The sequence below is a fragment of the Vulpes lagopus genome, chromosome 3 (genome assembly GCF_018345385.1).
Source record: "Vulpes lagopus strain Blue_001 chromosome 3, ASM1834538v1, whole genome shotgun sequence".
Taxonomy (NCBI): Eukaryota; Metazoa; Chordata; class Mammalia; order Carnivora; family Canidae; genus Vulpes; species Vulpes lagopus.
Window position 1 is genome coordinate 109,115,529 of NC_054826.1, and position 10,105 is coordinate 109,125,633.

Here is a 10,105-nt window from a genome sequence, read left to right on the forward strand (position 1 = left end):
TGGTACTGACATCCAGAGGAGGGAATGGATTTCTGTAATTCAGGAGAGGGAGGGTTACAAACATCAAGAGGACTCAATAGCTAATTGGACAAATAGGGAAATGGGCTCCTTAAGAGGGATAAATACAGATGCTCAGCCTCTTAAGAATCACACTCCAACACACAGCATGAAGTAGTACACTCAGGTCTGGTTACACCTCTTGGCAAAAGGCAGAGCCAACCGTCACAGGTCAAGAGGAATCTGCCAGACTTGTTATTTCAACTCAGCAAGAGGTACCACCCACCCACTTGCTCAAGACACACTCCCGCCTCGCTTCCCACACGCGATTAGTCATAACTTTCTGCCTATTATTCTACCTCCACGATTGAAACTTTCATGAGTTTCCAAATCAATAAGATGATGTACAAGGACCTACATAATCTTTTCCTTGGACTTTGGTGAGCTCTCCAGCTAATCTTGATTTTGCATGTTTTGGTATAATTGAAATTTTATAGAGAAGTTTTAAGGATAATACACGAACTCCCATATTCTCCTCTCTCAGATTGATCACCTATTTCCATTTTACCCATTTATTATTTTCAGTAGATAGATGGATGATTAGATAGATAGACACACAGACAGATGACAGAGATATATTTTTATGAGACATGATGTGCTTTTTCAGTGTGTCTCTCTAAAAACATGAACATTTTCTTACATAGCCAATCATCAAGATCAGAAATTTTCCCACTGACTCAAGATTATCTAATCCACAAGCTATAGTCAATATTTTTCAATGGCCTCATTAATATCTTTTTAAGTTATTTTTATTTTCCCGTCCATGATCCAATCCAGAATCATGCGTGGCATTCAGGTGTCCTGTCCCCTTTCGTTGTCCTTTCAGCAAAAGCAGCTCTGTGACCTTCTCCGTCTTTTTATGACCTTGGTATTTTTGAAGAGTACAGGCCAGTCATTCTGTAGAATATGCCTCAGTGTGAGCGTTCCTGATGTTTCCTCATGACTGGATTGAGTTAAGAGTGCTGGCAGGAACTCCACAGTGACAACATTATGTTCTTTCAAGTGCACCCCATCATCAAGACACCCATGTCAGGTTGCCCTGATATCTGCGATGCTGGCTTTGATCAACTAGTTAACGTGTTATCATGAAACTTCTCCACTATACAGTTTCTATTTCCCCCTTCTGTTATTAATAAGTATCTTATAACCAGATATATAAATATCTTGTTCCCCATAAAACTTTCACCCACTAATTTTGTAGTCCATTGAAAACTTTCTCTTTTTTAAGATTTATTTATTTATTTGAGGGGGTGGAGAGGGATGGGGCAAGGAGGGAAAAAGAATCCCAACCAGACTCCTCATTGAGCATGGAGCCCCACTCGAGAGCTCAAGCTCATGATCCACGAGACTGAGCCACCCAGGTGCCTCCTCTCATTGAAAAATTTCGAATGCCATAATTCCTTCTATATTTTCTAGTTGTATTCTTCTATTAGGAGGAGCTTTGTTTATTCTTCAGTCTATAACATAATTGATGCACTGATTTCTTGTAAATGGTTAAGCCTGAGTATTTGTTCTGTTTTTCAGAGATTTCTTTTTAATTTCTAAGTAATGTCCACCCAACATTGGGCTTGAACTCACAACCCCGAGATCAAGAGTCACACAACCCACCCACTGAGTCAGGTGAGTGCCCCTTGATACACTGATTTTTATCGCATTTGATGAATTAGAATCTACATCTATCATTATTTATTTTGACAATCCTATTGTCCCTGATTTGGCTGGGGGCTGACCCTTCAAGCTAGCTCTTTATCCTTTCGATACATCCCTATCATTCTAAGCAAGTTATTGCTACAGGGCATGGAATGTTCCAGTCTAGTCAGTCTTACACTTGTCTGTAAGACGATCTCTTGTCCACTTATACTGGAATATTTTTCCCTTCCTTAAGTAGTATAAAATCTTCCTTCTGCTCTAAGGTTCTTGTGCATGTTTGTCCAGCTATCTATATCATTTTCCTCCCATTACGTCAGCAGACACAGACCTGACATATGACAGACATAGTTGACTCAATGAGTTAAAAGTGTAAAAAAGGGGGCACCCTTGAGCATCTGCCTTCGGCTCAGGTCGTGAGCCCAGGGTCCTGAGATGGAGTCCCGCACTGGGCTCCCTACAGGGGGCCTGCTTCTCCCTCTGCCTATGTCTTTGCCTCTCTCTGTGTCTCTCATGAATAAATAAATAAAATCTTAAAATAAAAAGTGTGTGGGACCCCTGGGTGGCTCAGCGGTTGAGCGTCTGCCTTTGGCTCAGGGCGTGATACTGGGATCAGGGATCGAGTCCCACATCAGGCTCCTTGCAGGGAGCCTGCTTCTCCCTCTACCTGTGTCTCTGCCTCTCTCTCTCTCTCTCTCTGTCTCTCATGAATAAAAAAATAAAATCTTTTAAAAATTTTTTTAAAAATTTAAAGTGTGAAAAAGCAGATTTCTGCATGTGTTCAAAGGTCAGAAATATGGACACTTGAGTAGCAATTATAGTTAAATGGTAGGACTCCACTTCATGCAACATAAAACTTGAGAAGCTATTCAAGCAGGTGCTTATGACCTTCCACCAGCAATGTCACAGAGAGGAACATTTCTCTGTGGGGAAGGAGAGGAATGGGCAAGATGATCTCTGAAGTATCTTTCTATTCTAAGGGCATATCGGGATTCTATAATACCAAAGTCTATAATACTTATATTTCCAGTATACCTTGAACTATGTGAGGTTAGGGGTGCTGGCACCCCCACACTTGTACACACAGTTTAAAATCTTCATATAACTTTTGACTCCTCGAAAGCTCAACCACCAATAGTCTGCTGTTGGCCAGAAGTCCTACCAACAACATAGACAGTTAACACATATTCTGTATGTTATATATACTTGATACTATTGATACTAGAGAACAGAACATTTTACTAAGAAAATCATAAGAGCAAATACATTTACACTGCTGTACTGTTTATTGAAAAAAAAATCCCCATCTAAGTGGACCCACGCAGTTCAAACCCATTTTGTTCAAGAGTCAACTGTATTCTGGATCCCAGCGTGTGGATGGATTTCTAACTTCCTACAATTCCTGGGCAACTGATGATTTTAGATGCCAATGTTCCTACTGAGGTTGTCATCAGTAGGAGGAGTTATAAGCACATCCAGGAAGAATTCAGTTGTAGCCTCCTAGTCTGTCCATCATTAGAAGGCTTTATTACATGCCTTTCGGCACCAAGGAGGGATCGAATCACCAACAATCTTTTGCCCTAGGAATCAGGGTGGTACTGAGGGTAGCTGGACCAGTGGCTGGCAAAGTAGGGATGTCCTGTGGATTTCACCTGTGCTGGTCAAGCAATAAGGTTGGGGTAAGATGAGAATCCTAGCTTAACTCTCTAGTAGGTGAAGGATACTCATAATACTCCAACCCAGAGGTCCTTAGTCTCCTTATCTACAAAATGGGGAAATAAAACTATAGGGATCTAAGGATTGAATGAATAGTATTAGTGAAACAACTGACAAAGAGCAAGGCACAGAGTAAGTGCTAACTACATAAATGGTTGCTCTTGTTATATAAATGACATTAAGCAGGTGACTTAAGCCCTTTGAGCCTTACTCTGTACATGCATTACACTGAATGATAATTATACTTAGAGGGTTTTGTTGAGGCTTCACTGCACTATGGCACACATAAGTTCCTAGCGTACCTAAGTAAATGCTCTGGTATGTTGTTTCGAATTTAATCTGATACGTAGCAATTTATACAAGACGAAAGTTAAAATTGCAGCAATATGATGTTCTTTTAATTAAATTCTCAGACCAAAGAATGGCAAAGTTTAATTTTTTTTTCATGCAGCCTTTCCATGTACAAATTTATACCAGACAAGACTTAATTGAAAAATACCTCTTCCTATTTGGTTTCCAAAATATGAAAGTAGCTAAAAAGGTTGTGACATTTTAAAATATTTCATGTGTGACCGGGAAAATATTTTTCAATGCAAAATGCTTTGGGCTTCTTGTTTTCACTGATGAGACTATATGGATGACAGAAATTGCTTTTGTGACAGGTCCAGGGTTGACTTATCCTAACCTACTGCTTTTTTTTTTTTTTTTTCCTGGGCTTACTCTGTCCACACACAGTTGGCTTGGATAATTCACCAGGAAACTTGCAAATATACTTTAGGTCCTATAGAGTTTAGGTGCCATATGCACTATGGGTGCGAAATACTCCCCTTCTCCCTCCTCTCTATCATTTTACATGACTTATCATCCATCTATCTGGAGTGTCCATCTTCTTGCCACCCTGCTCAGCCCTGTCCTCCTCAAAAACTCCTACCCTGGTTTCAGATCCAAGCTCAAACAACTAACAATCTCTCCATGGCTTATCAAACTAAGAAAGGTGTTTCAAGTATTCTGTTTGAAAGGGAAGGAGAGGCTAGTGGAATTGCCCAGAAGAGCGAAAGCTAACTCACCACATACACACTCTTAAGTCAATAACAATGTGTAAGTTGATATATCAAAAAAATAATGGAATGAGAGTATAATTTTAAAATATGGAGGTAACCACCAAGAATGATATGGTTAAAAGTGGAAGCAAAAGCGGAGGGAAAGGAGAGGCATCTGGCTGGCTCAGTCATAGAGCGTGGGGCTCTTGAACTTGAGGTTGTGAGTTCGAGCCCCATGTTGGGTATAGAGATCACTTAAAAAATAGAAACTTTAGGGGAACCCTGGGTGGTGCAGCAGTTTGGTGCCTGCCTTTGGCCCAGGGCGCGATCCTGGAGACCCGGGATCGAATCCCACGTTGGGCTCCCGGTGCATGGAGCCTGCTTCTCCCTCTGCCTGTGTCTCTGCCTCTCTCTCTCTCTCTCTCTGTGACTATCATAAATTTTTTTAAAAAAATCTGTTAAAAAAAATAGAAACTTTAAAAAAGGAAAGGATTCACCACATGATTGTTGTTTTTTATTATGGGATATCCTATTATTTTATACTTTTTGAAATCCATATTCATATATAGTCCTCATAAGATGAATTAACTTTTTTAGTTTTCAGTTTGTTAACATACAATGTAGTATCAGTTTCACATATAGAATTTAATGATTCTACACTTCCATACAATACCTGATGCCCATCACCACAAGTGTCCTCCTTAATCCCCATCACCTATTTCAACCATCCTCTACCCACCTCTCCTCTGGTCATCATCAATTTATGCTCTATAATTATTAGAGTCTGTTTCCTGGTTTGCCTCTCTTTTATTCCCCGTGATTGTTTTGTTTCTTAAATTCCACATATGAATGAAATCATATGGTATTTGTCTTTCTCTGTCTGACTTATTTTGCTTAGCCTAACACTCTCTGGCTCCATCCATATTATTGCAAATGGCAAGGTTTCATTATTTTTTATGGCTGAGTAATATTCCACAATAGATAGATAGATGATAGATAGATAGATTGATAGATAGATAGATAGATAGATAGATAGATAGATAGATACCACCTCTTCTTTATCCATTAGATAAATTAAATTAGATCACTTCTCTCATGTCCCTGGGTAGTCCTTCTTGTGTGTCTCTAGGATCCCCAGATACTATAACACATTGTTTATAATTATAGTTTCATGGAGCACCTGGGTGGCTCAGTGGTTGAGCATCTGCCTTCGGCTCAGGTCATGATCCTGGGGTCCTGGGATCAAGTCCCACATCAGGCTCCCTGCAGGGAGTCTGCTTCTCCCTCTGCCTATGTCTCTGCCTCTCTCTCCCTCTGTGTCTCTCATGAATAAATAAATAAATAAAATCTTTTTTAAAAAAAATTATGGTTTCAAGACTATTACATGTATCTTGTCATCAAACTGCGGCTGTCTCATGGGCAGATACTATCAGTAACTTAGAGATCTCAACAGCCCTGGGGTGTCCAGCACACATATGGCAAAAGGTTGTTGAGTGAATTGCCTGGGGCTTTGGAAAGGAAGCAAAGCTAACATGAGGCTTACATTTAAAAGCTCACTAAATCATCATACAGGTGAATCTGTAACAATGAAATGACAAAAGTGCTGTGAGGGATAGGTCCACGGTGCTAAGAAATGGTTAAGGACTTGGGCTCAGCTGGTGGGAATAAGGACGATCAGGGAGGTCAGAGAGGGCTTCCTCAAGGAAATGATATCTGTGTTGAAAGCAGGTGTTACTGAGTCAAAATGAATAGAACGTACTCACTTCCAAGAAGGAAACAAGGAACAGTCTCTCGTGCAGGGTGCACATCCTGCTCTTACTGTGACTTAGGGTCTCTGGACAGAGAAATGGAGCCTATGGCCAGACATTTCCTTAGTCTGAGCCACAGAGATGCAGGAGCCATACACCGAAGAAGCAAATCTGAACAACGTCCCACTCCAAAAATGCTGGAAAGCAAGGGGCTGCCACAGGAAATGTTCTGAAGCGCATCATGAGCACCATTCAAGAGCAGAGGGGAGAGAGGGGGTGTTGTTATTCCTTCTGCTAAAGGAAAACATGTCGATGCCCCTTTCCTGCCAGCTCCTGCCTTGTTTCCTTGGTCTCTTTTGGCAATCAGATACAGATATTCCTACATTTTCTCCTCTCCTCTCTTCCTCTCTTAAACTTGCCTTTCTCAAATCACTGGTGACCCCCAGGTTGCTCGCACCTGTGAGGAACGCCTGGTCTTATGACACCTGACCTATCAGTAGCGCTTCACAGCATTGCTCACAGCATCCCCTCTCTTCTCCTGAATGTCCCGGTGTTTCTCCGGCCTCCTGGGCTACTCTTTCTCAGGTTATTATGTACCTCTTCAGCTTTCCCCAATCTCTCAGTGTGAGAGCATCAAGGACTCAGTCTCTTCTCATTTACAAACACTCTCTTGGCCTTTCTTTCAAATATCGTGACTCTTTTATTGCTAGCGACTCCTGCTTTTGTATCCCCAACCCAGAATTCACTCCAAAGCATCAGACTCTGAAAATCAAGCAGCTCAGTCAGCAGTTCTCCTCGGGTGCCTAAAGCCATCTCACACTCACCACGTCCAAAGCTAAACTCTTGACTTGCCCACATTCTGCTCCACCCACAACCTTACCCATGTCACGTGAAGGCAACTGCCAAGCTGCCCATTCCCAAGGCCAAAGCTCTTGGAAGTCTTTCTTTTAAATTTATGCCATCATGTCTGCCATGAAATCCTATTGGCTTTACCTTCTGCATGTATCCATAATCTGACTGCCATTCTAGAATAAGCAACCATTATCTCTTTTCTAGATTAGCTTACCAGTTTCCTGAGAGCTCTCCCTACTTTTATTATTTTTTAAGATTTTAATTTTTTTTTAGATTTTATGCATTTATTTGTTTGATATAGAGCAGAGGGAGGAGCAGACAGAGAGGGACAAGCAGACTCCTCGCTGAGCATGAGGCCTGACGCAGGGCTCAATCTCACAACCTTGGGATCATGACCTGAGCTGATATCAAGAGTCAGACACACTTAATTGACTGAGCCACCCAGGTGCCCCAAAGATTTTTTTAAAGATTGTATTTATTTATTCATGAGAGACACACAGAGAGAGGCTGAGACATAGGCAGGGGGAGAAGTAGGCTCCCTGTGGGGAGCCTGATGCAGGACTCCATCCCAGGACCCTGGGATCATGCCCGGAGCCAAAGGCAGATGGTCAACCACTGAGGCATCCCAAAGGTTTCATTTTTAAGTCATCTCCACACCCAGTGTGGGGCTTGAATCCACAACTCCGAGATCAAGAGTTGCACATTCCACCCAATGAGCCAGCCAGTTGCCCCTCCCAGCTTATATTATTGATCACTAGAGCCTATTCTGACCAAAGAGGACAGTATTGTCATCTCAAAATAAAAGTGAAAAGAAGAAATAACAACTATCTTCCTCAAACTCTTTCAGAAAACAGAGTGGTGCACACCAATATGAAGCCAGAATTACACTGATACCAAAACCTGACGAAGACATTAGAATAAATGAAATTACAGACCAATATTCCTCATGAGCAGAGACACAAAAATCCATAACAAAGTGTTAACAAATTAAATGTAAGACTGTATTAAAAGGATAATGCATCATAACTGAGCAGGGTTTCTTTGAGGAACATAAGGTTGGTTTAACATTCTAAAACCAATTAATATAAGTTACCATATTACCAGAATAAAGGAGTATAAAAGCATATGGTAATTGTAATATATGAAGAAAAGTAATTTGATAAAACCCAACACTCCTTGGTCACACTGAACAACATGCTGCTGAATCAGTCACAAATCTGTGTTCCCACTGTAGTCTTCCTGTATCTGAGTATGTGGGGCCCCTGAGCCAGGCCCTTAAAGTCACTAAGTCTCAGCCTCACCACCTGCAAACAGGCACCCCTACCCTCACAGGACCACTGCAAAGGCTGATGGATAAGGAAGTAAAGCCTTTGTGCATGGTACATATTTACATTCCCACACCAGAGCTGTGACAATTCTCCACAGAAGCAGGTGCAAATGTAAGTACACAGTAGAGATACAGTGGGATTCCTGCCCTGACAGAAGGACGTCCAGGGTGTGATGAGAGCACAAAGAAGACCCTACTTTCCAGATGGCAAATGGAAGGGTGTGTTCAAGGAAAACTTCTTCCCCCTTCTTTAGAACCCAGCAGGTGACTGTAGGGGGCAGTGGAAAGGAGGGAACAGGAAGCTGGGGCTAGGGTCAAGAATCTTTTTTTTTTTTTTTTAAGATTCATTTATCTATTCATGAGAGACAGAGAGAGAGAGAGAGGCAGAGACATAGGGAGAGGGAGAGGCAGGCTCCCAGAGCGGAGCCCGATGTGGGACTGGATCCTGGGACCCCAGGATCATGCCCTAAGCATAAGGCAGATGCTCAACCGCTGAGCCACCCGGGTGTCCCTTGGGTCAAGAATCTTATGCAATTAGGCAGTGGGACTCATTCCCACACAGTGAAATCCAGGCCCTGCTCATCATTAAACATGTGTCAGATCCTGTTTGTCATCTCTGATCACTCTGGGAGCCCTTTCCCTGTCAGCGCAGACTTCATAGCTGGCTGCCCCGCCATGACCACTGTCTGCTCAGGACTCTAAGAAGGAAAATGAGTTCTCGCAGCACTAGGCAGTCTGCCCAGAACTTCCACCTCCTTATCTTCCTCTCGTTTCAGACAATACGGTAAGAAATAGAGGTTTGCTTATTTATCTCTCTCTTCGAAGACTACTCACTGAGTGACTACACCGTGCCAGTATGCGATCCAACACACGACGCAGCAGTGAACAAGACAGACACGGTCCTTACACTCGTGGCATATAGAGATTTACCCTACCATTCATCCATGTCCTTGTTTAAGTGAAATGTGAGCTCACAATTAGGAAAGTCATGCAATCTGAGAAGGTGACATTTACTCTGATCCTTAAACGTTGTAGGGGAAGCAGCCTGTGGTATTGGGTGCAAGATCCAGAAGAAGAGTCCGTGCTCAGAGAGAACCCCATTTCAAGGCAGCAGCAGGCAGGTGTTGTGAGAAACAAAGGCAGAAGAGAATTTCCTTGGTACCTACAGCACATTGACAAATCTTCGCAACAAGCAGAGTGACCTCCCTCTAAGGACTCAACTGCCTCCATGTTAACACTTTGCTAAGGACTAAAGGCAATCCAAGCCCAACCCTCAGGATCCTGTAAGCCCACTTTAACATATAAAAATTCCTCCAGAAATTCCCTTTAGCTCCAAACCTCACAAAACACATGTTGGCCATCATCGCCCAAGCACATGACCCACCGATACCCATCTAAATGGTCTCATGACTCATATTTTATTAGACGGTAATAAATGACCTTCTCCCAACAATAACTAGCCCCCTCATGGTTCTGGAAACCTTGCTTCCAAAATTCCTTAGGGACTTACACTCTCCCTAACTCCTTCCCAACTTGAAAGTCCATAATGGGCCACTCCTCATGACCCCAGTACAGCTCTTCCTGGCCACAGGTCCTGTCCCTGTGCTTTAATAAAACTACCTTTCTGCACCAAAGATGTCTCAAGAATACTAACTTGGCCATCAGCTTCCAACCCTAACATCTTTCCTGCATCAGCGGGCACCATCAGTGAGGTAGGA